The sequence below is a fragment of the Choloepus didactylus genome, chromosome X, assembly GCF_015220235.1.
Source record: "Choloepus didactylus isolate mChoDid1 chromosome X, mChoDid1.pri, whole genome shotgun sequence".
Classification (NCBI taxonomy): domain Eukaryota; kingdom Metazoa; phylum Chordata; class Mammalia; order Pilosa; family Megalonychidae; genus Choloepus; species Choloepus didactylus.
This window is the reverse complement of record NC_051334.1, coordinates 174,785,268-174,812,237: the sequence shown is the minus strand read 5'-3', so window position 1 is coordinate 174,812,237 and position 26,970 is coordinate 174,785,268. Positions and strand designations below refer to the sequence as shown.

The window sequence follows — 26,970 nt, the reverse complement described above, 5'->3', positions numbered from 1 at the left end:
AACCCAATTCTAGATGGCAAATGGATGTAACTCATGTTCTGTCCTTTGGGCGCCTCAAGTATGTACATGTAATGATTGACACCTTCTCAGCCATGTGTTATGCAGTCCCCCTCGCCGGGGAAACGGCCAAACACTGTATCAAGGCCCTAAGACAGGGAATTCTCTTCATGGGAGTCCCCTGGGACATAAAAACGGACAATGGGCCTGCCTATCGCAGTGCCTCCTTTGCGGCCTTTCTTCAGTTATATAACATCACCCATCATTTCGGCATCCCTTATAATCCACAGGGACAAGCCATTGTGGAAGCAGTCCATCGCCGCTTAAAAACACAAATTGAAAAAGAAAGGGCAATGCTCCCCCAGGCAACTCCAGGGGACCTTATCATAGCAGCCCTTATTCACCTTAATCTACTCACATTCAATAAAGAAGGACTTTCGCCCCTACATAAACATTGGGGGCCCTCGTATAGGCCCACCCAGGCCCTGATGGTCTACTGGAAGGACCCAGAAAATAATGCCTGGAAGGGTCCCTCCCCACTCCTCGCCCAGGGGCGCGGGTTTGCTTGTATTTTCCCAGATGATGCATCACAACCAATCTGGATCCCGGGAAAAGCAATCCGACCCGCCACCAGCAGCCAAACGGCCGACAAGACGAGAACGCCGCCGTCTCCGCAGCCTAACATACCAGATGACAACCTTGCAACTGGACCAGGAAGGCCGTCCGAGAGCACCCCCGGAGAGGCCTGAAAACTCGCAAGAGGAAAGACAAGAAATCGTCCAAATCATGCGCCTATACAGACAGGCAAAAGCCAGCCCCCTACACCTTCACAACCCTCACCCAAGCATAGCTTCTCTTCTAATAGCCATGTTAACCCTCGCCTCTTCTACTCAGGCCAACCCCCACCAGCCTTGGAAATGGACCTTGGCACGATGGGAAGATTCCAAGATTGTGCAAACCCACGTTACCGCAGGACGCCCTTCCTTCGTCATTTACCCCTGCGACCTAATCCTGTTCCCGGAGGGCACACCTTGCCTTAACCAAGCCCAATATTACATGTGCCCATCCTCAAACCCCGGGAAACAGTACTGCAATGCTCCCAACCAATACTACTGTGCATACTGGGGGTGTGAAACATTAGCCACTACTTGGAAGCCTTACGCCCCTGATCTTTACCTAACTTTAAATTGGGCCCCTTTTGGTTGCAAGCCCCGTGACCATTCCATCAATCCTTATTACGATAAATATAATTGTCAAAAACTAAATCTCACCGTACAGCTCCCTACTGATCCCTCTTGGCTACTCGGTCGAACCTGGGGCTTCAGAATCTATTTGGAAGGAGTCGACCCAGGTTCCCTTATTTTTATAAAAAAGGAGGCTGTACTAAAAAACCCCTCTGCCATCGGTCCTAATAAAGTCATTAACCCCCTTTTTCCACAGCCCTCCAGCCGCACCTCAACTCCAACCAGCCGCACCTCAGCTGCAAACAACGCATCGCCAACCCCACCACCCCAACCTTTTCTACCCCCCTCTCATTACTCCTCTCCCCTCTTCAGCCTTATCCAAGCAACCTTCACCTCACTAAATGTCTCCTACCCCAATCTTACCTCCTCTTGTTGGCGTTGCCTCTCCACCTCTTCCTCACTGTATGAGCCCGTCGCCTCCAACCTCTCCTTTTCAGAAAATGCAGAAGACAACCCCTCGGAATGCAATTGGAATACCTCAGCCGTCCCCCTAACCTTTCATTCAGTCTCCTTTACAGGAAAGTGCATCCGCCCTCGCTCAAGTAACTCTCCCAACCTCACAGCCTGTGCCAACTACTCATCTCCCAGCAGCTCTGCCAAGTTTCTTATTCCCCACAACTCCTCCCAATGGCTCTGCTCCTCTACAGGACTTACCCCCTGCCTTAACGTGCAGACCCTCAATACAACTCATGAAACTTGCCTCCTAATTGTCCTTATCCCTAGGGTCTTATACCACAGCGAGGAAGATTTCTTCCTCCGCCTGGAAAGAACTGCAGTTCCTGCCACTCTGCAAAAGCGAGAACCCATCACCGCCCTCACAATTGCCTCCCTCCTAGGTCTTGCAGGCGCTGGCACCGGAATCGCTACATTAGCCAGTCAAGGCTCCGCCCTAACTCACCTCCGGGCGGCTGTTGACGAGGACATTCGTCACCTACAAGACGCTATTTCCCATCTTAAAAATTCTGTCAATTCCCTCTCTGAGGTCGTGCTCCAAAACCGCCGAGGTCTCGACCTTCTCCTCCTCAAAGAAGGAGGCCTTTGCGCCGCCCTAGGAGAAGAGTGCTGTGTATATGCCAATTCCACAGGTCTCGCCGAAGACAGCCTAAAAAAGGTCCGAGAGGGACTAGAACAACGCAAAAGAAACCGTGAAACCACCAACTATTGGTCCCACATCTTTACCCCCCTCCTCCCATACCTCCTCCCTCTCATCGGCCCCCTACTAATGATTATTCTAGCTCTCACCCTAGGGCCCTGCATTATCTGCAGAATTGTCCAGCTTGCTAAGAACCAAGCCAATGCTGTCTTTTCATCATTTGTGCAAGTCCAGTATCAACAACTTGCCTCCGCTGAAGAAGCTGACCCTCCGCAGCGTCGCCACCCTCGTCCATCCCGCAAGCAGCAAAGCCCCTCTCGAACGCCCGGGCGCCACACCAACGTCGAGCTCCAGCCTCTCTAACTACCATCTACCCCTATCCCTTCCCCCACCTCCCCTTTCCCTCATCCCTTGGCGGATCTCTCCGGTAAGCTTCTTCCTCTAATTAGAAAAGAAGGGGGAAATGCGGGACACTGTTATCGAGTTCCGACTTGGCGGGCCTGGGCCAGGGGAACTGATCAGCCCCTAGGAAAGGTAGTGGGGCACGGGTGGTAGCGCCCTCCACGGCCCCCCGGGCCTGAGAAAGTGGAGCCGAATGCAGGCCCCATTTCCTCACCCCAAAGTACAACCGTTGGGGAGGGCTTGCCGGAGAAAACCCCCCCCCCCATGCATTACCCGCACCCTCCACCCTCTTCGTTACCGGAGCAACTCCCGCCCCTTTTCAATCAACCTCCGCGCCCTCTCAGAACCAATCCAAGCCTTTAACCCTTACAGCTACCCCGCCCTCTAAACCGCCCGATATAAGCTTGTACTCTCCCCTAATAAACTCTCTTGGCTTCTTCACCCTCAAAGAAACGTGTCCCGCCTGTTCCTTCTCGCCGCCCTCCACACCTTGCACGCCTCCGCCGGGGACCGGGCCCAGTCCCCTGCCTCGCCCTCGCCTCCGGGAAAGAGCCCCCGCCGCCGGTACCCTCCGAGCAATCCCGAGAGCCTAGGATTTAGCAACCGGCCGCCACCCCCCCCCAGACGAGTCAACTGCGACCGCAAAAACCTAAGAGGTGTTATCTATATAGTGCATAAGAATGTCCACCAGAGTGACCTCTCGACTCCATTTGAAATCTTTCAGCCACTGAAACTTTTTCATCTCATTTTGCAACCCCCTTTTGGTCAAGAAGATATTCTCAATCCCACTATGCCAGGTCCAGATTCATCCCCAGGAGTCATATCCTGCATTGCCTGGGAGATTTACACCCCCGGGAGTCGGGTCTCACATAGGGGGGAGGGCAGTGAGTTCAACCACTGAGGTGGCTCAGTTGTAGAGATGGGGGGGCCACATCTGAGAAACAAAGAGGCACTCGGGGAGACTCTTAGGCACAATTATATGCACGTTTAGCCTCTCCTTTGCAGTACCTCATCCCCATTTTCTTAATGAATGGGATCAAGTTCTAATGAACTCCTTAGATACCTTGGAATGAAAAAAATTGACAATCACCTGTCTGTCCTTCAAGGTGTCTTTGAAAGTTTCATTCCAATATGAGTTTTTTTCCCTTCCTTTTCTGTGATTGTCTTGGAAAAACAATAGGTTTTACTCTCTAATATGCTGCCTTCTTTCCATGACACTGACTTCAGTCCATGACACTGACCCCAAGTCACTGTGCAGAATCTTGCCTCATCCTCTTTTAACTTCCTCACACATCCTTTGCTTCTATTGAACACTGACAGAGAATGCAGTCTCTCTGGGGAGTGTGTTTGTATCAGGGAATAGAGGCTGATGGGGAAATTACAGACATCCTCTTAGATTCTGGCTATTATTAAAGACATCCACAATACCACAAGCATGTGGCAAAAGGATTGTGTTTCCTATCAAGAGTCCCTGACTCAGTCAAGATTACCCTGCGCTTAAAATACTGATAGAGGTGGTCAACAAATAGTAATATTAACCTTTCATAAAAGGTGAATAAATAGAAGCACATAAGTGAACTTTCCAGTTATGGATATTAGCAAGTGATTGTTTTTAATCATATCCTAATTATTTTTTTATTAACTTAGTTTGCCAAGCACTTTCATTGAAATTTAGTAAGATCAGTATTGTCACTGTTCCATTTCTTGACTCCTAATCATAGCCAAACTCCTAAAAAAAAAGCTGTCTGTGCTCATTGTCTCTTCTCCTCCTTTGCCTCCCATTGTTTCCTCAACCAGCTCCAACAGTCTTTCACCCAGCATTCTTCATCAACCCTTCTTATCAAGTTCCTCAGTAACCTCTATGTGTCTAAGTCTGTTGGTAAATTCTCAGTTCTCAGTTTACTTAATCTCTCAGCAAAATTTGATTTGTTTATAATGCAAACAATCAATAGCAAGGAAATCTGTGTGTGTAAGGGGGATATATGAGAAATCTGCATTTTCTGCATGGTTTTTCTGAAAACCTTTGTACTGGTTTGTATTATGTCCCCCAGAAAAAGCCATGTTCTTTGATGCAATCTTTTGGGGACAGACATATTAGTGTTGATTAATTTGGAACATTTGGATTAGGTTGTTTCCATGGAGATGCACCCCACCCAACTGTGGGTGATAACTCTGATTGGATAATTTCCATGGAGGCATGGCCCCACCCATTCAGCATGGGCCTTGATTAGTTTACTAGAGCACTATATAAGCTCAGATAGAAGACGCATGCTTGCTACAGCCAAGAGGGAAACTTGGAAGAACGCACAGGAGCTGAGAGAGGAGCTGCAGTTTATGGAGACATTTTGGAGATGGCCTTTGAAAGCAGACTTTTGCTCTGGAGAAGCTAAGAAAGGACAAATGCCCCAAGAGCAACTGAGAGTGACATTTTGGAGAGAAGCTGCAGCCTAGAGAGGAACATCCTGGGAGAAAGCCATTTTGAAACCAGAACTCAGCAGCAGATGCCAGCCACATGCCCTCCCAGCTGACAGAGGTTTTCCGGACACCATTGGCCGTCCTCCAGTGAAGGTGCCTGATAGTTGATGACTTATCTTGGACACTTTATGGCCTTAAGACTGTAATTTTGTAACCACATACACCCCCTTTATAAAAACTGATCTGTTTCTGGTGTTTTGCATTCCAGAAGCATTAGCAAACTAGAACATCTTCAACTCCAATTAAAAATTTTTTTTTGATGTGGCTCATCACTACACTCCCTCTCCTTGAAACCCTTCCTTCTGTTTCTTTCTACGTCATTAGCTGCTCTATCTCAAGCCCCTTTGCTGGTTCCTCCTAATTTACTTGGCCTCTTATAGGAGTGACCCAGGTTCAAGCCTTGGACCTCTTCTCTTCTCCATCTACATTTTCTTCTTTAGGAGGTGATTTTATCCATTTCCATGGCTTCCAAAACCATATGTGCACTGAAAATTCTTGAATGTCTCCACATCCAACTACCCTCTGAGCTCCATACTAATATATTCAACTGCTGACTTGACATTTCCACTTAAATATCTAGTAAGAATATCAAACTTCAAATGTCCAAGACAGAATTTATGATTCTTCTCCCCAAACTATGTCCTCTCACAGTCTTCACTATCTCAGTTGATGTCAACTCCAAACTTCTACTTGCTCAGGCCTAAAATTTCAGAATAATCCTTGACTCCTTCCTTTCTTTTACACACCATATCCAGTCTATCAAGAAATCATGTTGTCTCTACTACCAAAATATGTCCCAAATCTGACCTCTTCTCTTGACGTGCACTGCTAACTATTTGTCTCTGGCCAACATCATTTCTTCACTGGATTATTTTAGTAGTTCCTAACTACTCCCTTTGCTTCCACACTTACAATTTCTTCTCCACGTAGCAGACAGGGGTATCTTTTTAAAAATGTCAATCATATCAAATCACTGACTTTCTTAAATACCCCAATAGCTTCCTATCACACTTAGAAAAAATCCCAAACTCTTACCATGGCCATGAAGGCTCTCTGTGATCTTGCCATATCTCCTGCTCTTGATTTTCCTCACTCTCTTCCAGCATCCTCTACTGTGCCTCCAACAAATTAAACACACTCACCTCTGTGTATTTTTGCTTGCTTTCTCCTTCTGCCTGGAGAGCTCTTCCCCCAAACCTTTACATGGCTGCAACCCTTACTGCATTCAGTTCTTTGCTCAAAAGTCCCCTCCTCAGGGAGATCTTCCTGGAACATACTCCATCACTTTCCATTCCCTTATTCCACTTTATTTCTTTTCTTCATTAGAGAAGCTGTGGGTTTACAGAACAATCATGCATAAAATACAGGATTCCCATATACCACCCTATTATTTCCAGCTTCTGTTGGTATGGAACATTTGTTACAATTGGTGATAGCACATTTTTATAACTGTGCTATTAGCTATAGTGTGTCGTTTAACTTAGGGTTCACTGTGTAGTGTAGTTCCATGGATTTTTAAAAAATTTTCATTCACTTGCCATATATACAACCAGATATTTCCCCTTTTAATCACAATCAGATATATATTTCTATGCTATTAATTGCATTAGCCGTGTTGTGCTACCATCACCACTATCCATTACCAAAACATTTCCATCATTCCAAAAAGGAACCCTGTACTACATTTTAAGTCTTAACTTCCCATTCACTATCTTCACTCCATCCCCAGGTAACTTATATTCTAGATTCTGATTCTATGAGGTTGCTTATTCTAATTGTTTAAAATGAGTGAAATCATACAATATTTGTCCTTTTGTATCTGGCTTATTTCACTCAACATGATGTCTTCAATGTTATCTATGTTGTTGCATGGATCAGGACTTCATTCCTTTTTACAGCTGAATAATATTCCATTGAATGTATATATCACATTTTACTTATCCATTAATTGGTTGATGGACACTTGGGTTTATTCCATCTTTTGGCAATTACAAATAATGCTGCTATGAACATTGGTGTGCAAATATCTGTTTGAGTCCCTGCGATAAATTCTTTTGGGTATATATTGAGTAGTGGGTTTGTGAGGCCATATGGTATTTCTGTACTTGGCTTTCTGAGGAAGTGCCAAACTGTATTCCACAGCAGCTACACCATTTTACATTCCCACCAGCAATAAATGAGTGTTCCTATTTGTACACATCCTCTCCAAGACTTGTTATGTTCCATTTTTTTAAATAGCAGCCATTCTAATGGGTGTGAAATGCTTTCTCATTGTGGTTTTGATTTGCATTTCTCTGATGGCTAATGATGTTGGGCATTTTTTTATGTGCTTTATGGGCACTTGTATATCTTTTTTAGAGAGGTGTATATTCAAGTCTTGCACCCTCTTTTAAATTGGATTGTTTGTCTTTTTGTGGTTAAGTTGAAGGATTTGTTTATATATTCTGGATAGTAAACCTTTATTGGATATGTGGTCTTCAAATATTTTTTTCCTATTGTGTAGGTTGTTGTTTTACTTTCATGATAAATTCCTTTAAGGTGCAAAAGTTTTTAATTTTGATGAGGTCCCAATTATCTGTATTTTCTTTTGTTGTTTGTGCTTTGGGTGTAAACTCTAAGAGACCATTGTCTAACACAAAGTCCTGAAGATGCTTTCCTAAATTTTCTTCTGGAAGTTTGATAGTTCTAGCTCTTATATTAAGGTTTTTGATCCATTTTGAATTAATTTGTATATATCATGTGAGGCAAGGGTCCTCCCTTTGTTTTTTTTTTTCAAATGGAGATCCAGTTTTCCCAACACCAGTCTTTGAAGAGACTATTCTCTCCCAATTGAGTGGTCTTTGCCATCTTGTCAAAAATCAGTTGGTCATAAAGATGAGTATTGATTTCTGAGCTCTCAATTTGATTCCACTGGTCAATATGTCTGTCCTTGTGCCAGTATCACGCTTTTTAGATTACTGTGGCTTTGTAAAAAGAATTAAGTTAGGAAAGTGTGAGCCCTCCAACTTCATTCCTCTTTTCAAGATGGATTTAGCTATTTGGGGCCCTTTACCCTTCGATGTAAATTTATTTTTAATTTTAATTTTTATTGAGATTGTTCACATACCATACAATTATCCAAAGATCCAAAGTGCACAATCAATTGCCCCCAGTACCCTCATACAGCTGTGCATCCATCACCACAATTAATTTTTGTTCAACTTTTGAAATCTTTTCATTACTCCAGACAAGATATAAAGACAATGAAGTGAGAGAAAAAAAAAAAGAAAAGGAAAGGAAACTCAAGTCCTCCCATATCCCTAACCGCCCCCCCTCCATTGTTGACTCATAGTATTGGTATAGTACATTTGTTACTGTTTATAAAAGAACGTTGAAATACTACTGACTGTGGTATATAGTTTGCAATAGGTATGTATTTTTTCCCTATATGTCCCTCTATTATTAACTTCTAGTTGTATTGTCATACATTTGTTCTGGTTCATGGAAGAGATTTCTAATATTTGTACAGTTAATCACAGACATTGCCCACCATAGGATTCAGTTTTATACATTCCCATCTTTTGACCTCCAACTTTCCTTCTGGTGACATATATGACTCTGAACTTCCTCTTTCCACCTCATTCATGCACCATTTAGCACTGTTAGTTATTCTCACAACATGCTACCATCACCTCTGTTCATTTCCAAACGTTTCAGTTCATCCTAGTTGAACATTCTGCTCATACTAAGCAACCGCTCCCCATTCTTTGGCCTCGTTCTATATCTTGGTACCTTATATTTCATGTCTATGTATTTACATATTATAATTAGTTCCTATCAGTGAGACCCTGCAATATTTTTCCTTACGTGTCTGGCTTATTTCACTCAGTATATTGCCCTCAAGTTTTCTTCATCAACCCATTTTTTTTTAAGATGGTTTTGTTCACATGCCATACATTCCATCCTGAGCAAACAATCAATGGTTCCCTGTATAGTCACATATTTATGTGTTCACCACCCTCACCACTATCTATACAAGGGCATCTACATTTCTTCCACAAAGCAGGAGGAAGAGTCAAAGAAGGTAGAAAGGCAAAAGAAAAAAAGAAAGAGGAAGAAAAAAAAATGACAGCTAGGAAGCAGCAAAAGGAAAAATAACCTTAAATCAAAGTAGAATAGAGTCAGACAACACCACCAATGTCAAGTGTCTAACATGCCTCCCCTATCTCCCCTCTTATCTGCATTTACCTTGGTATATTGCCTTTGTTACATTAAAGGGAGCATAATACAATGATTCTGTTAATTATAGTCTCTAGTTTACATTGATTGCATCCCTCCCCCAATGCTGCCCCATTTTTAACACCTTGCAAGGTTGACATTCATGTGTTCTCCCTTGTGAAAGAACATATTTGTATATTTTATCACAATTGTTGAACACTCTAGGTTTCACTTAGTTACACAGTCCCAGTATTTATCTTTCCTCCTTTCTTCTGGTGTCCCACATGCTGCCAAACTTTTTCTCTCAACTATATTCATAGTTATCCTTGTTCAGTGTACTTACATTGCTGTGCTACCATCTCCCAAAATTGTGTTCCAAACCTCTCACTCCTGTCTTCTCCTATCACTCTGTAGTGCTCCCTTTAGTATTTCCTGTAGGTGGGTGTCGTGTTCACAAAGTCTCTCATTGTCTGTTTGTCGGAAAATATTTTGAGCACTCCCTCATATTTGAAGGACAGCTTTGCTGGATATAGGATTCTTGGTTGGCAGTTTTTCTCTTTCAGTATCTTAAATATATCACACCACTTCCTTCTTGCCTCCATGGTTTCTGCTGAGAGATCCGCACATAGTCTTATTAAGCTTCCTTTGTATGTAATGGATCACTTTTCTCTTGCTGCTTTCAGGATTCTCTCTTTGATATATGATTATTAAGTGTCTTGGTGTAGGCCTATTCAGATCTATTTTGTTTGGAGTATACTTATTGGATCTGTAATTTTATGTCTTTCATAAGAGATGGGAAATTTTCATTGATTATTTCCTCTATTATTGTTTCTGCCCCTTTTCCCTTCTCTTCTCTTTCTGGGACACCAATGATATGTATGTTCTTGTATTTCATTCCATCCTTAAGTTCCGGAGACATTGCTCATATTTTTCCATTCTTTTCTCCATCTGCTCCTTTGCATGTAGGCTTTCAGGTGTTTTGTTCTCCAGTTCCTGAGTGTTTTCTTCTGCCTCTTGAGATCTGCTGTTGTATGTTTCCACTGTGTCCTTCATCTCGTGTTGTGCCTTTCATTTCCATAGATTCTGCCAGTTGTTTTTTTGAACTTTTGATTTCTGCCTTATGTATGCCCAGTGTTTTCTTTACAGCTTTTATTTCTTTTGCCATATCTTCTCTAAACTTTTTGAATTGATTTAGCATTAGTTGTTTAAATTCCTGTATCTCAATTGAAGTGTATGTTTGTTCCTTTGGGCTATAACTTTATTTTTCTTAGTGTAGGTTGTAGTTTGCTGTTGTCTAGGCATCTGACCTCCTAGGCCACCCCAATCAGGTTTTCCCAGATGAAAACAAGCTCAGGTCACAGAAGGAGGAAATATTCAGTATCTGGTTTCCCTGATGGTGTGTCTTAGAGGATTGACACACCCTGTGCTTTTCTGCCCAGCAGGTGGCGCCTGTCACCCTGTCATGGGCTAGTGTGAGGGAGTGTGGCCTACAGTTCTCCTCCCCCAGGCTCTGAGGTCTGGTTCTGAATGTAAGGCCGGTAGTAGAGCTGAGCCCCTCCTCTTTCCTCTTGGGAAGCTATGCCCCCTAAAGAGAGGTCATTTGCATATAAATAGATTCTTTGTTTCTCTGACTCTGCTATCTCCACCCCTGTCTGGGTCAAAGTGCTGTGGTTTTAAAATGGCTGAGGCTTTCTTTACTGCAAAGCACTGCAAGCTGAAAATGGCTGAGGCTTTCTCCACTGAGCTGTTCAGGTTGACAGAGAGAGAAAGGGACAAAAAGCTCCCAGATTCACCCATCGGCCAGAGATAGCACCTGATCCTCTGAGCTCCCCATCCTGAGACAGATATGTCCCCTGAATCTCCCAAGGTCAGTCAGTCATCACCAAAAACCTCTGTCTGCTTGTGGGGATTCACTGTCTGTATTGAGAAGTTAACATTAAAACCCCAGTTGGAGCTGGGCTGAGGTACACTCGCTTGTTCAGAGAGTTCTGCTCTCTAGCACCGCGAGGCTTCCATGAGGGAGGGACTCTCGGCTCTCAGCACAGGTCCACAGGTTTTTACTTAGAGATTTTATGCTGTAATCTTGGGCATTCCTCCCAGTTCAGATTGGTGTATGATGAGTGGACAGTCACATTTGTCTCCCCGCAGTTATTCCAGGTTATTTACTAATTTTTCTATCATTTATGAATTGTTCAAGGGGGGGGGTAACTGGCTTCCACTCCTCTCTATGCCGCCATCTTAGCCCTTCCATGTAAATTTTATAATTGGCATTTCCATTTCTGCAAAGAAGGTTGTTGAAATTTTGTTTGGGATTTCATCGAATCTATAAATTGCTTTGGGTAGAATTGACATTTTAATGATATTTAGTCTTCCAGTCCATGAACATGGATGCCCTATTTATTTAGGTCTTTTTAAAAATTTCTTTTAGCAGTGCTTTGTAGTTTTCTGTATACAAGTCCTTTACATCCTTGGTTAGATTTATTCCTAGGTACTGTCCTATATCTGTGTGATGTCTTCAGTGTTCATTTATGTTGTTGCATGGATCAGGACTTCATTCCTTTTTATGGCTGAATGATATTCCATTGAATGTATATATCACATTTTACTTATCCATTCATTGGTTGAGGGACACTTGGGTTTTAGTTTTTTTAGTTGTTATTGTGAATGGAATTTTTTTTCTTCATTTCTTCTGATTTTTTACTGCTTGTATATATACACACACACACACACACACACACACATCTATCTATATATAAGACTGATATTTGGGTGTTGCTCTTGTGATCTGCCATTTTGTTGAATTCATTTATTAGCTCTAGGAGCTTTGTTGTGGATTTTTCAGGATTTTCTGTATATAGGCTCATGTCATCTGTAAATAGTGAAAGTTTTACTTCTTTTCCCAATTTGGATGCCTTTTCTCTCTTTCTTTTCTATTTTTTTTTCCTAATGCTCCGACCAGAACTTTCAGCACAATATTGAATAACAATGACTGATGTTATTGTTATTGAATGATGTTATTGAATGAATGATGACTGTTATTCAAGTTTCAGTCTTTCACTATTAAGTAGGTTGGTAGCTGTGGGTTTTTGGTAGCTGTGGGTTTTTCATATATGCCCTTTATCATGTTGAGGAAGTTCCCTTCTATTCCTAGCATTCTGGGTGTTTTTATCAAGAAGGGGTGCTGAGTTTTGCCAAATGCTTTTTCTGCATCGAGAAGATCATGGTTTTTTTTTTCCTTTATTGTGTTAATGTGGCATATTACATTAATTGATTTTCTTATAATGGACCAACCTTGCATACCAGGGATGAATGCCACTTGATCCTGGTGTATAATTCTTTTCATATGCAGTTGAATTCAATTTGCTAATATTGTTGAGGATTTTTGCATCCATATTCATGAGATAGATTTTTCTGTAGTTTTCTTTTTTTGTGGTATTGTTATCTGGCTTTGGTATGAGAGTGACATTGACCTTATATAATGAATTAGGTAGTTTTGCCTCCTCTTCAATTTTTTGGAAGAGTTTGAGCAGAATTGGAGTTAAGACTTCTTGAAAGGTTCGGTAGAATTATCCTGTGAAGCCATCTGGTCCTGGGCTTTTCTTTGTTGGGATGTTTTTGATTGCTGATTCAATCTCTTTACTAGTAATTGCTTTGCTGAGATATTCTATTTCTTCTTGAATCCATTTAGGTAGCTCTTGTATTTCTGAGAATTTGTCCATTGCCTCTAGGTTATCTAATTTATTGGCATAGAGTTGTTTATAGTATCCTCTTATAGTCCTTTTTACTTCAGCAGGGTCATTACTTTTGTCCCCTTTTCATTTTGGATTTTAGTTATTTTTATACTCTATTCTTTTTCTTTGTCAATCTAGCTAAAGGCTTGTGAATTTTACTGATCTTTTCAAAGAAACAGCTTGTGGCTTTGTTGATTCTATTGATTATTGTTGTTGTTGTTCTCTATTTCATTTCTATTTGCTCTAATCTTTTTTATTTCCTTCCTTCTACTTCCTTTGAGTTTAGTTTGCTCTTCTTTTTCTAATTCTTCTGGTTTTTAAGTTATGTTTCCATTTTGAAATCTTTCTTTTTTTTAATGTAAGGTATAAATTTGCTTCTCAGTACTGCCTTTGCTGCATCCCATAAGTTTTGGAATGTTATATTTTCATGTTCATTCACTTCAAGATATTTCCCAATTTTATTGTGATTTCCTCTTTAACCTCTTTAACCCATTGGTTGTTTAAGAGTATGTTGTTTAATTTCCACATATATATGTGAATATTCCCTTTCTCCCTCTGTTATTGATTTCTAACTTCATTCCACTGTGGTAGGAGAATACACAGTTTGATTTCAATATTTTTGAATTTATAGAGACTTGTTTTTTTGACTCAACATATGCTCTATCATGGAGAATGATCTATTTGCACTCAAGAAAAATATGTATTCTGTTTATCTCTGTTAGAACTGTTTGGTTTAGAGTATCATTCAAGTCTTGTTTTGTCTTACTGAACTTGTAGCTAAAAATGTTCTGTCCATTATTGGGAGTGTTGTACTAAAGTCTCCTACTGTTAATGTAGAAACATCAATTTCTCCCTTCAAATATGTCAGTATTTGCTGCATATATTTTGGGGCTCTGCTGGTTTTTTTAAAATGTTATGCTGTTATGTAAATGTTAAATCATCTTGTTGAATTGTCCCCTTTAACAGTATATAATGACCATCTTTGTCCCTTGTAACTGTTTCTGACTTAAAATCTATTTTATCTGATATTAGTATAGCCACCTCAACTCTCTTTTGGTTACCACTGCATGGTATGTATTTTTCCATCCTTTCACTTTCAACCTACTTGTATCTTTGAATTTAAGATGAGTCTCTTTCAGGCAGCTTATAATTGGGTCATGGTCTTATTTATCCATTTTTTCAACCTCTGCCTTTTGACTGGATATCCACTGACATTTGAAGTCACTACTGATAATACCAGACTTTCTTATTCTATTTTGTTATTTAGCTTTCATAAGTCTTTTAACATTTTTGATCCTTTACTTCTGTTAATGCCTACTTTAGCATTTATTTGATTTTTTGTGTTGTACCATATTGAGTGACTTCTTATTTCTATCTGGATATATTTCTCATGTATTTTCCTTGTGGTTACCACGGGGTTAAAATATAACATCCTAAATATATAACATCGTGTTAGTTTGATACCAACTTAACTTCAATAGCATGCACATATGCTTTTCCTAAACCCTTCTGTCCCTCCACCTTTTTTAAAATACTTGTTACCATTTATATCGTTGTGCTCTGTATGTCCAAAAGTGTAGATTTATGATTACTTTTTATGCAGGAAGTAAGAAGAGTTACATACCAAACAATACACTACAATAATACTGGCATTTACAATTACCTTTAAGTCTTTCTGGATATAAAATTCTTGGCTGGCAGTAGTTTTCTTTCAGCACTTTAAGTATTTCAGCCCACTGCCTTTTTACCCCATGGTTTCTGATGAGAAACTTGCACTCAATCTATATGGGACTCCCTTGTATGTAACACTTTGCTGTTCTCTTGCAGCTTTCAGAATTCTCTCCTTGTCCTTTACATTCAACAGTGTGAAGAATATATAGCAGGGTATATTTTTCTTCATGTTTACCTGTTTGGTGTTCTCTGGGCTTCCTGAATGTGGATATTCACATATTTTGCTAAGTTCGGGAAGTTCTCTGTCATTATTTCTTTGAATATTTCTTCAGCCCCTTTCTCTCTTTTTTCTCTTTCTGGGACTCCTGTAATGTATATATTGTGTGCTTGATGGAGTTCCAGAGATCTCTTAGGCTATTTTCACTTTTAATAATTCTTTTTTTCTTTTTTTCTCCTCAGCCTGATTCATTTCAAATGTCTTATCTTTGAGTTCACTGTTTCTTTTTCTACCTGCTCCAGTCTGCTCTTGAAACTCTCCTGGGAATTTTTCATTTCAGTTTTTGTGGTCTTCAACTCCAGTAGCTCTGTTTGGTTCCTTTATAAAATTTCTATCTCTTTACCAAGACTCTAACCTTGCTCATTCTTTGTTTTCCCGAAATTCTTTAGGTCTTTCTGTGTATTTTCCTTCATCTCTGTATTAGTCAGGGTTCTCTAGGGAAACAGAAGCAACAGGAGATATCTGTAAATAGTATGAGATTTTATAAAAGTGTCTCACACAACTGTGGGGAGGCATGTATCCAAATTCCTTAGGGCAGGCTGCAAGCTGGCACTCCAATGAAGGTCTTCAATGAATTCCCCAGGAGAGGCTAGCTGGCCAAAGTAGAAATGAAGTTCTCTCTTCTGACCACTGAAGCCATCACCTCCTCATCAAAAGCCTTCAACTGATTAGATTAAACATCTCTCACTGTGGAAGACACTCCCCTTGGCTGACTGCCATTGTAATCTGCCACAGATGTATCATACTGATGATTTAAATCCATGAAATGTCTTCACGGCAAGAGGTAGGCCAGTGCTTGCTTGACCAGACAACCAGACACCATCACCTGGCCAAGCTGACACATGAACCCAACCATCACAATCTCCTTGAGCATTTTTAAGATCATTCTTTTAAAGGTTTTGTTTGGTGTATCCATATTCTGGTCTTTTACATTGGTATTTTCTGGATTTTTATCCTATTCCTGTGGATGGGCTATCATTTCCTATTTCTTTTTTTGTTGTACTCTTTTGTTGCACACTGTACACTTAAATATTCTAAAATGTTAACTCTGGGATTTATTCCCCTAGATGTCTGTTTCTTGATTTTATAACCAGCTCTTGATAAGACAGAGATTTTCTTGAACTTCTGCCCTCCCTATCAGGAAAGTCAGTGTGCAGGGTTTTCCCTGGCTTTCTGGGCCTCTGTCTTGTCCTGGACTTTTGCTTGTTAGTTGTTTTGGAGTTCCTCTGTTTTCAGAATTTAGTTTTCCCTTTATTTCCCAGGAGATTGACCTCCCTCTCCTGGGTGTTTGAAAGTGGCAGTCCTTTGCCCCAGACTGTCCTCCACTATTGTTTCTTATACTTCTTTTGTTATCTCAAACTGCTTTCGCCTGGATGGCAAATTCTGGGAGGAGGGGCATGCTGGAGAGGACTTTCTCAAGTAAGTGTTTCTCACCTGAAACAGGGCCAGGGACCCAAGTTTGCACTGACCGGCTCCAAAGTGCCCTGGGGAGGGGATCAAGAAGGATGCCAAGAGCTTGTCCTATGGCTCTCCAAAGCTGAGCTTTCCTGGCCTGCTCAGCAAATACAGCCCTTCAAATAACCTTCCCCAGCAGCTCTGTGGAGGCCCTGCATCTTTGTCTCCACAGCCTCAGCCTCTATTTCATGTAGGTTGAAACAATGGCTGCCACTGCCTTTGTCTGGGTGGTTTGAAACAAAGGCTGCCCTTAGAGTTGGGCCCCCGGTGATCCGAATTTGCTAATCAGAAGCCATGATCAGTCATTGGCCGTGCCTACCTCTGGTCTTGGGGAAGAGGATTTTCATGTACCTTTCTGTCACCAGTGACCTAACTAGGGGTTGGACCCCATGGTGGCTTGCCGTGAGAGTGGGGGGTGAGTACCAGTAGCTGCCCCACAGAGAGAGCAGTTTACTGTTCTTTACTGTAATTTATCAGCCTCTTCCTCCCTCTCTTCCCTGGATGCTATCCAGTGTTCTTCTGACCTCCAGAGTTTCAAAATAGCTGTCTCAGAGTGTTTCTGCCTGTTTAATGGTTGTTTTGGTAGAAGGACTTTGTCCTGGAGCTCCCTACTCTGCTATCTTCCCACAATCCTCTCCTCTGTTTTATTTTTAATAGAACATAGAGTTCTATGAAATTATACATTGTTTACTTATTTACTGACTTTGATGTGCACTGTGATATCCTAGTGCATAGCATATAAGATACCCAATAAATACCAGTAATACTAATGACTCAAACATCCTATTTTATACAAGAGAAGGCTGAGGCATGAGATGTTAAGTAGCTTGTCCAAGGTCTCAGGGATGGAGTTTGAACTTGAAGTCACATCTCTGTTGTATTTGCTCTGGCTAGAATAACCCATGCTTGTGCAAAACCTCTGAGGTAAGACAATATCACCAGGTTCTTTCATTTTATATATACTAGCCAGCATACTGCATAACACAAGGCAAAGCCTATAGACTAGTTTGCAATAGATTTTTAATGCACACACCAATAGGTGAGATATAATACTTAGTTTTCCAAAGACAAGCCTGCCACTGAACCCAAATTTCAACTGATGATGATTGGATTTCTCTTTAGACATGTCCTTTTTTTAACTGATGGGTTGATTACCAATAACTCAACTTTTCAGATTATTCAGTACTCAATAAAGAAATAGACAAAGCTGGCATCTTCACTCTGCCTCCTGCAAATACAGTGAGGCTCAGACATCCAAGACTGTACATTAATTTGACTTTTTAAAAATAGGAACTGACAACTTTAATAATTCAAGGCATAGATGTCTCTATCTTTGCACATGAGCTTTTTTAATCTTTGGCGTTTAGGATATAAATCATATCTTTGGTGCAAAGTAAAAGTAAGTTTGCTTTAATTGTGGTCTTCTGTAGATAGCTCTGCCTCATGGTGTATTATTTCCAAAAAGCTTTTTTGCTGAGAAAAAGAATGTTCTGTAGTCCTAGGTCTGCACTATAGTCCATAAAAAAGTAAGGTATTTGCAAATAATTTCTCTAATTCTCAACCTGTATTCAATTCTACCATCTCTGATTAATTTCTTTGTATCTCCCAGATCTTGGTTTTCAATGATTTCTTCCTTCATATGGAAATATCCAGGGTTGTGGTCTCCTCCCACCTCAACCAGCACTACTGTTTAAAGGGTCTGTGAAATCTAAAGGATTTTTTGTCAGTTGTAACTTCCATTTCATCAGAAGACTTACCTCTACTAGGCATGGTTTGTGTCTATCCTGAGACATGTGGGCACAGGGTGGGCAGTGGGTGAGGTAGGGGTGGTGTTGCTAGAGAAGAACAAGGTATGAGAAAGATGTTGGGGAAAGAAGAAAGTACTTAAATGGAGGGAAGTAAACAAACAATTGTTAAGGCTGTACAATGCACCAGATACCGAGAGAGCTGGTTTTCATCATATTTTATTTCATTTTATCTTTCCGACAACCCTATGAGGTAGGTACTACTATTATCCCCACTTTATAGATGAGGAAACTGAGGCTCAAAGATATGGACTGACTTGCTCAGGGCCAACAGCTAAGTCAATGACAGAACCTGGATTTGAACTCTGGTCTACTTTACTACAGAACCCTTATTCTATCCATGATACTTTGAAGGTATGAGTGGTTGGAAGAAATCACTTATATCTGTAAGTAGCATCTACATGGCAAGAAATTCCACTTTTTTGATGAAACTGGTCAGTTCATAATTTTCCTGAGCCAGAAGGTTGACATTAGCATGTTCCCTCCAGGATTGACCTCTATTTGTACAAGAAAGAGCTAAACACTCTATTGAGTGAAGGGAAAACATGTGAGTTTGTGTGTATTGAGAGTCTCAGGCTCTAATTTTGAAGGGGAGTTACCAGCCAGAAGTATAAAGTCAAATTTCACATCTTTGGATCCAGGAATATTCGAGCATGCTTTCACATGATGAGTCATCCTTGGAGCCCACCTTCACTTCTGTCCTGTAGTTTGGTCAGTTAAGAGTTTTGGAGTTGACAGAGACTTAGGTTTGAATCCCAGGTTGCGCAGTATATGCCCTTAGGCAGATTATATAAGTTTTGGGTCTCCATTTGCTTACCTATAGAATGGAGATAACATTAGCCCTGGCTCATAGGGTTAGTGTGAGGATTAAATGAATTGATGCCTATAAAGTGCTTAGCACATTGCCTGACACATTATACAATTCAATAAATGGAAGCTCTTATTGGTGCTGCAGGAGTTGTTGTTTCCTCTCAGTGGGATTGTGTTATATCTCTGGCCCATACTAGCTGTGTGACTTTGGGCAAGTCACTTCATGTCTCTGAATCCCAGTTTCCTTATTTGGCACATAGGAATAATGACAGTACCCAATTCAAATGGTTTTGGGGAAGATTACATCAGTGTAAAGCATTTAGCACAATACCTGGCAGGTTGCAAGTAACCAAATACATGTAGATATTATTCCCGACCAGCCTATATCTTCTCCTGGAATAAGAAGGCTTTAGGGAGGAGGGAAAATAGAGGCATAGAGGAGATCTGAGTGTATGATGGGAATATCTGTGCACAGAGGAAGGTGGAGGTTTGATGAAGCATCAAATATCATGACACAACCACATAATTCATACATAAGCAAGGGAATATAAACTCAATTAAACATTTAAAATATTTTTTTTCTTTTCATATTGTGGGAGATGACAACATAATGCCTCAAATTTGATTAAGAATGAAATCAAGACTGGAAATTATTCCACAGAGTGATGAAACTGGAAGATTTCTTTGGGAGCATTACAATATTAAATGAACTGTTCTCCCTCCTTTTCAGGACTTGAAACCCTTGTCTGCTTTGAAGTTATTGGAAGGGAAGATTTAATCTACTCATGTGGCCATTGGCACATCACCACTCCTCTCTATCATCCTACTACATAATCTTCACATGTACTCTTTGAATCCTGTCCATCAATCAAACTTTCCCAAACTAGGTACTCAGTGTAAGCACATTGAGAAAGCATTTTCTGTTTACACCAGATATGAAAAAAATGCAGACCTTTCCGTCACAACTATAACTTCTGACATACAATGAAATATAGAAGAAGAAATAAAATGCACAGGTCTAAAATATTCAAACACTTACAATCAGCCAGAACTGCCAATCTCATGAATCATCTATAGAATACAATTTTGGAAATTGAAAGTTGGAAATATTTTTTGTATGTGCCAGATATCGATGATCTAAATGCTCTATAAAAGTTTTAGATAACTTTAAGAACCTGTATAGCCCACACTCTGTACAGTCAGACTGTGCACCAAGTCTAATCAATAATATAATTAGCTAAATAACAAAAATGATTTCCAAATACTCAAATGGCTTAGTTCTGGTGATGGTGGACCTTTAGAAATCTTGCATAATGCAATTCATGGTTTAGGATAATAAAATATATTCCTATGAGTGACAGAGAGTGTGATCTGCCTAACTGTCTGTAAGACCAGATGTAAAGTACTCAATTTCTATTTAATATATTTTTCCAAGAACTTCTATACTGAATGGCCATTCCTCAGTGCTCATATTTATTTATGGTATGGATTTTTATTAAGAGTGATTTTATAGGAGACTGGTGATCCAACAAATTTAAGTTTTTAAGTGGTCTTGTTTCTGCTGTTATTGTTTTTTGATCGAGAATAGGTAGAAACAGAAAACCAAAAATAAAGCAGAACAGATTCAGGAAGCTTAGGTAAAATCTAAGTGGACAGTAACCCAAGTCACAAGTCACATGTCATAACATAACAGATGTTCAAAACAATCTTGGGAGGTAACCAAAAGGATTTAATAATGATCAGTTAGTAAGATGGCATTTACCCATATTCAAATCTTTGGCTTATTTTATTTTAATCTAAATTGCTTTTAACATAGAAACAGAGGGTCTTACTTTAAGGAATCTTGTCGTTCTTTCTTATTAGTATTGATTTGTTTCTATATTTGGGAAGGAGGGGAATGTTTTACCAGAAAAGAAGTGATTACTGAAGGGAATGCATATGGATTCCCAGAGATACAATAAACTCACTGGTGGTCATAAATTTTGGTTCCTGGCTTTGATTTTTTTCTTTTTGGGTGTGTGTGTGTGTGTGATTGTTGTTTACAAGGAAACATCACACTTTAATGAGTGCTTTTTAGCGGCTATCACTGATGCAGCCATTTAAAGGACAGTACTATTTGTTATATATTTTTATTTACACATTTCACTTATTTATTGTTAAATGATACATGATTCAGTGAATAGATAATGGATGTAATACTGCCACCTCTTGGTTATGTAAATGAGGAGCTCTGCAGTCATAATTCTCTATATTCAAATTGGAAAATGTAAGTGCTTAAAAGTCAACTAAGCCTTTTCTATTTTGGGTTACAAAAACAGTTGTAAATAAATATCTATGCATGCACATATGCTTTAAAAGCCTCTATAAAGTGCATTATCTGTGCATTAAAAGGTATCTGTGCTTATGAAACAAAAGTGACAGTGACACTTTTTGTACTGAAGCATTCCAGAAACTGATGTTCAGACTTGGAATAAATTTAGAATTGTTTGCAGAGTGTCCTTTATTCAATCAAGAGCAAGATAATTCAATCTTTGCTTAAGTATAACCTAAAGCATAGAAACCCAATCATTTTCTTTTTTTCTCTCTTTTTTGAAATGAGCATTCCCTCCTCATTTTAATCAATTTTAATCACTTTAGCAAGGTATTAAGTAACCAGATTAGAGGCTAGAGAAGCTGACATTTTCTTATTAGGGAAGGTCTAAAATCTTTACTGAAACCAAATTAAGTGCCCCTGGAACAAAATGTTAGATAACTATTTTTTTTTTCTTTCTCACTCAGGTAAGTAGGAACTTACGAAGACAACATGCTGGGCAATCTTCCTGTGGTTAGGTGGATGGTAAGATCAATTACTTATTTCAACAAAAATGGCAAGAGCTAACTACAGCATTATATCACTACTGCCATCTGGATACAGGTTTTACTATTTTAATAACAGCTCTCATCTATACCACACTTTATATTTTACACAGCCCCTCCACATCTGTCAACACATGGTCAGATAGTCTGTTTCCTTGACAGTGAGAGCACATAAAGCAATCACAAAGGACCCACTGACTTTTTGTCTGTCAGATAGTCAATGGTGGTCTAATTCAAGTCAAGCAATAGTATGAATATGCTATCGTCCAGGCACAAAGGTGACCCTCCTGACAATGTCAGCAGAACAGATGTGCACTCAGGGATTGATGAAGGCAGTGAGGATTGTCAGACATATCTGCTTGCCTGTTTCCCCTGGTAACCAAATATTGGCCCAGGTTTGGGACATGGTGTGTGACTCTAGATTGGGTTATAGTCCCTGTGAAATCCTTGGTGAGAAAAAACAAATATCAAAACTGGAAGAGACATTACAGACCATCTAGCCCAACAACTTTGGTTTATTTTTGTTTGTTTTACTACACCCTATGAATGTATTGTAAATGGAGCAATATCTAAATAAATTTAAAATCTCTTCAAATAACAAAACAGCTAAAAATAACTGAACTACTAGCATGTTTGAAAACAGGGAACTCTCAAACTTTTTTTTTACATTTATATAGTTTATTCTTAACCCTAAAGAAAAAAGTTCACATTTCAAGTTTTAAACTTTCCTCAGTAGTGTACTTGAAATTGTTTTGAGACAACAGAACAGAGAGATCAAGATAGGAGGTTCACTGATACTTAACTGGCTATGTCACCAATATTTGCTTTTTAAGGTAGTTTGGTAGTTCCCGTGTTAAGATACCATTTTATTTTCTTTTTTTTTCCCTTTTTCTCTTTGTAAATAATTTACAGGCACATGTAAAATAAAGTAAGAACACTGGGTCAGATTATCATCTAGTGAAGCTCTATGATAATCCTTCACCGGAAGGAGAGTACTCCTTTCACACAAAGAAAGTCAAGGGATGAAGATTTGATCCAAATTAAATTTTGTTGGATTACTCATTCCAACATATTTGAATTTGAATGCAGCTTGCTAGGTCCATCTTCAGCAACATTGCCCAATTACTTTATGTCATTTAAGAACCTTAGAAAGGAATGTTAGGAATGTTTAAAGGCCTTACCAGGTTCTTAATAATTTTATAGAGTAGTTCAATAAATATTGCTTATATATACACAATTCATCCCATCCCAAGATGGGGTGAGGTGGGGCGGGGAGTGGGGGAAGGCATCTGGGAATCTTTTAGCTTAAAATTTTGAAACAAAACTAAATATTTGCTAAGTGCATGATCCTGTTATTAATCCACAGTAAGAATTTCAGTCATCAGCAAAAATCCAGTAAGTGGAATGATTTCATGGATGTCTAACATGGCATAAAAACATGACTGAATACTTACTACTTATTGCACACCTCATTTTCTTGATAGAGCTTTTTAAAAAAAATCCAAGTTGGTAATATTCATAAAGTAGATGACAATCTTAACATTTTATTGTATTTTACATCCACTCTGCTAAACAAAAGTCTTTAAACAGGCCACAAAACACTGCAACGACACATTTATTTCCTAATAAAACAAATCTTTTTAATAACATTGAAGTAAAATGGTCTCATTTTTTCATTAAACTACATACCATATTCTTCTGCAACATAAAACCACCCTAAAAATGAGTATTAGAAGATGTTTACAAATTATCTTTGAACTCCTGCTGGTTTCTCCTCCTCCTCCTGGATGTACTCACCCCAATCCAGTTCTCCTGCCAAGTGCCCAGGAGGGAGTAAAGCCCTGTTCAGTAAACATAATGTTTCTAACACCCCTAAGGACCACAGACATTTTGCATGAAACATGATAAGGCATCTAGAAGCATAACTTTCTGCTGACAAGACTCTTTGGTGGTCTTGTCTATAATAACATACATTCTCTATCCCTACAACTCATATTTCAAAAACAAATAAAATCAAATCATTAAAAGGGAAATTAAAGTTTTATATTGGACAATTAAATAGCTAGGCAAAGATGTCTTATGCAAACTATTAAAACCTTGTGCTTACACATACTCTGCTATTGAAGATAGCAAGCATAGAAGATACTTCCCCAACCAAAACAAACAAAAAACCACAAGACCAAAAACTTAAAAACCTCAACAAAATCCCAGGTAGAAGCATAAAAGCCCCAATTTTTTTTTCTCTACTGGAGTAATTCATTTGCCCTAGACTTGCCAAACATTGAAGTTGGATTGGGGGCTGGGGAGGGAAGAAGGGGACAGGCTTAAGAGCCAAGTCACATGGAGAATGAGCAGGGGGCCAGGATAATGGTGGCAGGTAAGGTTTTCGAGTGTTTGGACTCAGAAGTCTGACAAGTCTTTTTAATCTTGGTTGAAGGAGAGATTGAGTGTTTAATTTCTTTTAAGAAACTGTTATGGATAGCACAGCAACACCACCAATCCTTAAAGCCAGCAGAAACACAGTTTTACTCATTTTAAAATTGCACTTTCTGGTATAACTTTTAAAATAACTTTTTATGTGGTATTTTTAAAGCACTATTGTTTATATCTTAAATATTGAATATATTTTTCAAAATAGTTCCCTAGTTATTCAAGTGTGCATTTTAATATATAGTTGATATAGTATTGAAGGTACAACATAATAGAAATCTCTGGAGTCCAGAAGTTAAGAAAATAACCCTCATACTGAAATACATCCTTTAAAAAAATCCTCTATTCAAATGTAGTAAAGCGCAAATATGGCCGGCTGTGAAGTATTGGTGGGCAAAATCCCAGGAGACCTGTACGAGGACGAGTTGGTGCCCACGCTGCCCGTTCTCCTGCACCATGCTGTAGTTTGTGGGCTCCATCAGCGCCAGCAGCGCTGCCTTATTGGGTGCACCCGCCACATTCTCGGGCACCTTGGTGGCTGAGTTGCTGCTCATGGCTGCGGTGGAATCCTCTGCGGTCATAATGTCAAAGGCTTACATGGCTTGCAGAGATCAAAAACCACCAATTTGATTTGTCTGATCCTTAATAGGCTGTAGAACAAGAGTGCACAAGGAAATTCAGTCAGCTTGTTTGGGACCTCTCAGTTCAATTTTTGGAGTGCTCTTTGAAACAAATCCTTTGTTATGTATTTGGAGTTGCCCACTTCATAAATTAACACCATTCACAGCCCCTTAGCAATTTACACAGCTAAGAAGTAACTTGGAACATCTTCTCAGCCTCCCTCTTTTTTAATGTAAAACCAAAATAAGGAGAATCCAGCTACTACTTTCCTTTCCGTGCTGCTTAAAACAACAGTTCTTTTAGGTTTAACTCCCTGGCTTCTGGGAATTCCAGTTTGTCAAAATTTCTTAACATTGGAAATCTGCAGAAAGAAACTTTCAGTGAGGACTCCCCAAGCCCTAACTTCTCCCTGTCCCAAGCTGCACATTCCAAAGTGTGAAGCAGGAGAGATAACCAGGGGCTAATTGGTCCTAAATTCTTGACTGGACCAAGAGTTGAAAGTGGGGTGATTCCAACAACTTTGTTTTTTTTTTTTTTTTTTAATCATCATTTTATTGAGATATATTCACATACCACGCAGTCATACAAAACAAATTGTACTTTCGATTGTTTACAGTACCATTACATAGTTGTACATTCATCACCTAAATCAATCCCTGACACCTTCATTAGGACACACACGAAAATAACAAGAATAATAATTAGAGTGAAAAAGAGCAATTGAAGTAAAAAAGAACACTGGGTACCTTTATCTGTTTGTTTGCTTCCCCTACTTTTCTACACATCCATCCATAAACTAGACAAAGTTGAGTTTGGTCCTTATGGCATTCCCAATCCCACTGTCACCCCTCATAAGCTACATTTTTATACAACTGTCTTCGAGATTCATGGGTTCTGGGTTGTAGTTTAAAAGTTTCAGGTATCCACCACCAGCTACCCCAATTCTTTAGAACCTAAAAAAGGTTGTCTAAAGTGTGCGTAAGAGTGCCCACCAGAGTGATCTCTCGGCTCGTTTTGGAATCTCTCTGCCACTGAAGCTTATTTCATTTCCTTTCACATCCCCCTTTTGGTCAAGAAGATGTTCTCCATCCCACGATGCCGGGTCTACATTCCTCCCTGGGAGTCATATTCCACGTTGCCAGGGAGATTCACTTCCCTGGGTGTCTGATCCCACGTAGGGGGGAGGGCAGTGATTTCACCTTTCAAGTTGGCTTAGCCAGAGAGACAGGGCCACATCTGAGCAACAAAGAGGCATTCAGGAGGAGACTCTTAGGCACAAATACAGGGAGGCCTAGCCTCTCCTTTGCAGCAACCGTCTTCCCAAGGGTAAAACTTATGGTAGAGGGCTCAACCCATCAAACCACCAGTCCCGTATGTCTGTGGTCATGTTAGCAACCATGGAGGTGGGGTAGGCGAATACCCCTGCATTCTCCACAGGCTCCTCAAGGGGGCACTACATCTTTTTTTTTTTTTTCCTTGTTTGTCTTTTTTCTTTTTTTTTTTTTTAATTTTCCCTTCTTTTTTAAATCAACTGTATGAAAAAAAAAGTTAAAAAGAAAACAAACATACAATAAAAGAACATTTCAAAGAGACCATAACAAGGGAGTAAGAAAAAGACAACTAACCTAAGATAACTACTTAACTTCCAACATGTTCCTACTTTACCCCAAGAAAGTTACATAATATAGCAACATTTCAGTGAACTTGTTCCTACTACATCCATCAGAAATTAACAGACCATAGTCATTTCTGGGCATCCCCAGAACGTTAAATAGCTTATCTGTTCTTCTTGGATTATTGTTCCCCCTTCCTTAATTGCTCTCTACTGCTACTTCCCCTACATTCTACATTATAAACCATTTGTTTTACATTTTTCAAAGTTCACATTAGTGGTAGCATATAATAT

The 26,970-nt window shown here is 39.8% G+C and overlaps 1 pseudogene; it reads right to left on the bottom strand.

Annotated features, from left to right (window-relative positions):
- LOC119522483 overlaps window positions 1-25,024 on the bottom strand; it is a 145,959-nt pseudogene extending 120,935 nt beyond the window's left edge.
- Between the last annotated feature and the right edge of the window lie 1,946 nt (window positions 25,025-26,970).